A 5,036-nucleotide genomic window follows, 5' to 3' on the forward strand; every position below is an offset into this window, starting at 1 on the left:
ATATATAAAAAAATTATTGAAGAATATAGTTACACCATCAACTGTAGTTATTTTTTGGAGGAGTGAGATATTACTGTGATGTTTAAAATTCTTAATTGGTCTTCTAATTAGCAAAACCCGTAAAATCACCTCTGTCACCAACAAAAAGCTTTTCTGCTGGGAAATTGAAAGGCCTTTGTAGAAACAAATAATCTTATACCACCATTCTGTCTCTCTCCTGGAATCTAGAGTGCCTGTCCATTTGGGGACCTTCCAGCCCCAGACTGTGATTTCAGTCAGGATAGCTCATTAGAGAGGCTCGGAAAATCAACCTGAGGACTGGTCACGGAAGCCCTCCCAGCACTCTTTGATCTTTTTAGTAGCAAATGTGTCGTTTGTCCCACAAAGGTCCAGTTCTTCCGTGAGGCTGAAATAGAGCCACTCCAAGATGCTTGGGAGACTCCCTGAACACCAGCAAGCTGCAATCTTTCTCTCAACTGATGTATCAGTCTGCCATGTCCCCAGGGTTGTCATTTCCACTTGCTTGGTAAATAATTAGCCTGGCAGCCTTTGGCTATAGAAAGGATTATAAATATTTTAAACACTGCAAATGATTGAAACCGCCTCTATTCGATTGCATCTAGGCCTGTGTACTTTGGATGAAAATTTACCTTTAAATAAATGGGCAGATAAATGCTGTAGGTGTGAGAAGAGCTGGTTGACGTTTACCTGCTATCGTCAGTGGGTTTTCAAGCAGGCTCTGCTGTACTAGGTTTTCAGCCTTTGCCGTTTTGCTCTAACTTTGTCTGAAAAGAACATTTTATGTTGGCAGGAATTTAAAATTATTCCTTTCGTAGCATGCTCTGATGTTACAGTGTGTGATGCTTCCAACTGTTAACGTGAAAGATCAGAAGTTCAAATTCACTAGTTGCTCCTTGGGAGAAAGAAGACGAGGCAGTCTCCTCTTGTAAAGATTTACAACCATGGAAACCCAATAGTGGGTGGCTATGAGCCGAGATCAACCCAATGACGCTGGATCTGGTTTGATTGCGTTTTCATGGTAATCCCAAGAATACAAGTATCTCCATTATTCCTTTTAAACAGTTCTTTCCTTCATCTCTTGCAGTGCAATGTTCATTATCCACCCACTCTTATCCTATTCTCCTCCCACACCCTCATATCAGACCTGCTTTATGATAGTGGTGAGGAAAGTAATTGTATGACAATGAATGAACACTTTTTAAAAAAACAAACACACAAAAAATAAGAACTGGGTGAGGGGGGAATGGGTGAAGTGAAACAATGAATGAATGAAAATCTAACTTTTCTGTAAATTTGCATTAAAAATCACAATTAAAAGAAAAAAATTATATTAAAAATATCCATTAATATAATTAATTGTACCCTGAAGAGTTAGACATTATTCTTAGGTGTGGAGCCCTTGAGTAGTGCAAATGGTTCATGCTCTTTTAAATGGACTTTTAATTTTGCTCAGAGGCACTTTAGGTGAAAAGCCTGGTGCTTTTCATTGTGTCTAAAAACTCATCAGTTAAGAACGGAATGGTTTCTATCTAATTCTATTCTGAAGCACATAGGGGTACCATGAGTTGAAACTGTGTCAACAGCAACTGATGCATTTCTTTCTTTATTTTTTAAAATCTTCACATGATTCCCTTCTGTTGACTGTAAAGACCCAATGCCCTACCCTACCTACATCCGTATCTGACCAGAGGTACACAGACAAGCTGGTAGGAATCACTGTCGTAAGCATGGAGGAGGAAGAAGTCTGCAGCAGAGGGCCAGGCTTGTGGGGTACAGATAAAACAAGAACCTAACAGTGGACAGATTTCAACAGAACTTCCAGACTGAGACAGACTAGGAGGAAATGCCTGGAGATCTGCTTCAGAAGCATCAGCCAGTGAAGCCCCTGTGCGTATAATAATGTTGTCCAAGTCATCAACTCATTCATTTTAGACTTGTTATTGTTGTTGTTTTTAGTGTCATCGAGTTGACTGTGATGCATAGCCATCCTAGAACAATAGATTTGAACTTTGTCCTGTCCTATGCTGTCCTAATGGTCTCTGATATCCTCAAGTCCATAGTCACAGTCACTGGGTCAATCCATCTTGTTAAAGATTTCCCTTTCCTTCTCTGACCCCCCACCATTCTCAGCATGATGTTTTTTCCTAATGACTGCTCCCTCTTGACAACATGCCCAAAGTGTGCAAAACACAATTTCACCAAGCTTGTCTCTATGGGGCATCCAGGTTAGGCAAACTTATCATTAGGAGGGATGAATTGCTATGGAAATAGTTTGATAAGGTGGAGAGCTAGGGAAGGTGAGGAAAATCCTCAATGAGATAGGCTGACCCAGCCACCTCAACATAGATAAACCTGCTATTACGAAAAATAGCACAGGCCCAAGCAATGTTTCTGTTCTGTTGTTCACAAGGTCACCACCATTTAGGGCTGACTGAAAGACAACTAACAACCACAATCAGAGAGGAACTGGGCTAAGTGTTCTTTATTCACAATCCTGCAACTATTCTACAAAATATGTGCTCTATTCCACCAAGGAAGAACTGAAGCTGATAGATGTTAAGTCATTGGCAAAAGCCCAAAGTTAACATTTAAATTCAGGTCTTCCTTCCTTCCTTCCTTCCTTCCTTCCTTCCTTCCTTCCTTCCTTCCTTCCTTCCTTCCTTCCTTCCTTCCTTCCTTCCTTCCTTCCTTCCTTCCTTCCTTCCTTCCTTCCTTCCTTTCTCTCTCTCTCTCTCTCTCTCTTCTGTGAACATGATAATTTTTCCCTTGTCCTCTCGCTTCTTATTCTGTTAACCCCTCCAAAATTTATTCTATCTCTGTGCAGTTTCTTCGCTTTTTATATTAGTGGTCTTCCATAGGGAATTATACTGCTAACCTAAAGGTCAAGTCTACCAGTGGCCCTGTAGGAGAAAGGCAGCTATTTACAGGCTTGGAAAACCCCTTGAACGCTCATCTAGGAGTTGGTTCCAACTCAATAGCTAGAAGTTTGACTTTTAATACCCTGATTGGGATTTTGTGGCTCACTAATGTGATAGACTATGACAGTGATATTGTGATGTCTGTAGGATGTTGGACTGCTAACCCAAAAGTGGTGCCTTTCTAGCAGTTCCAATCCATTAGCTACTTCCAGGGAGAAATAAAGACAATCACTTCCCATGGGATGTACAGCCTTGAAAACCCAGTGGAGCTTTAAGTTCGTTCCAATCCCACAGCAAAGAGTTTATGTCACTCAGCATAATTTGTCTTAGTTTCATCCATGTTGGGCAGGATTTCACAAATCTTTTTTATGATTATGCATTTTAGTTATCCATTGTGTTGATGTAACAATTTCTTTAGCCATTTATAATGAACATGCAAATTGTTTCTGACTCCTTGCTATTAGAAATTGTGCTGCAGTAAACAGAGGTGTGTGTCAGTTTATGCTGCAGCTCTTTTTCCTTTGAAGTATATACTTAAAATAGGGGCTGCTAGATCAAATGGTATTTCTACTTTCAGTTTTCTAAGGAAGCACCAATTTGCTTTCCACAGTGGTTGTGCCATTTTACATTCCTCTCAGCAGTGTAAGAAAGGTCCAATCTCTCTATACTATCCCCAGCATTGATTGTTTTCTGTCTTGTTGATCATTGCTATTTTTTGCTGCAATGAGGTGATTGGTTATTTTGATTTGTATCAAGGTGAAAGTGAGGGAAACCTCAATGAAATGCATCAATAGTAATTCCGATGTTGAAGACTGGTTTCTGTTATTCCATTATCTGGAGAATTAACCACTCTGTTACCTTAACAGGAAAACTATTTCTCAACAGAAGAAGCATTCAGACAAATAGCGACTTTCTTGAGCATACTGAAAGATGTATTAATATCCCCTTTTCAAGGAATAACTTTTCAAAATACTACATTTTAAGTGCACGCATTATTGCATTTTGGATAATCTGAGTTGGCCTTCAGGCCACAATATTGACAGGAAACTAATACAATGCTTATTTTAAATGTGCATGATAAGTAAATATAGTTTATATATAAATATTGGAAATAATTTGGGACAGTATTGCTGTCTTAAAGATGCACTTGAAATTCAAGAGACCAAGACAGTCCAGAAAAACTAGTGGACTGGGTTTTAAAATGTATGAGGAAACAAGGAAGTACTTGTAAAAATATCAGCTGAGGTGTCTTCACGAGATGCTAAAAAGCCAGGCCCAAGTCCTTTAGCAAAACTGGGTAGCTTGCTACTTATATCCCTGAAGGACCAGAGAATGAAGGAGGCATGGCGAAAATTAGCATGCTTTTTAAAATTCAAAATGAGGAAATCAAAGGAACTTTATATACTCTGGGTAACTTTTAACGTATGTAGGTTAATAAGTTGTCTGTTTTTAAAGACAAAGAATTGGAATAGCATGACCTAAAAGTGGTGTGATTTGTACAGCTGTTTTACAAACTAACTGAATTTTTAGAAAATCTTTTGCATTGTGCTTTGAGTGGAGTTTTACAGGGAAAATTGGTTTTCCATTCAACAGTTCAGACACATTTTTTTTCATGGCGTTGAGTACAATCCTCACAGCATAATGGCACTCTTTCTACTTCCGCCCTATATTTTCTGTTTTAGTCCTCCTTTCCCCCCCATCGTTTCCTGCCCCCTAAGCTTTATCCATAGACTAACTCAACCCTTTTGACTCATATGGTTGATTTTTCTAAGGAGTGTGTGTATACCTTTCTGAGGTTGCTGATCATCTTACCTCTCTCTCACTGTCAGGTTGTTGTTGTTGTTATGTGCCATCGAGTCTTTGCGAGTCATAGCGACCATATGTACAAGAGCTCTAAATGCTGTTCTATCCTATATCAACCTAGCTATCTCAAACACAATTATTCCCACTGCTCCAGTCATAGAATCGATCCTTCTCATCGAAGGTCTTCCTCTCCTTCGCCGCCCCTCCACTCTGCCAAACATGATGTCCCTCTCCAAGGACCAGTCCCTCCTTGCAACATGCCCAAAGTATGTCAGACAAAGCTTCAGAATCCTT

This window comes from Elephantulus edwardii, unplaced genomic scaffold, assembly GCF_000299155.1.
Source record: "Elephantulus edwardii isolate Elephantulus edwardi_28Jun2011 unplaced genomic scaffold, EleEdw1.0 scaffold00012, whole genome shotgun sequence".
In the NCBI taxonomy this organism is placed as follows: domain Eukaryota; kingdom Metazoa; phylum Chordata; class Mammalia; order Macroscelidea; family Macroscelididae; genus Elephantulus; species Elephantulus edwardii.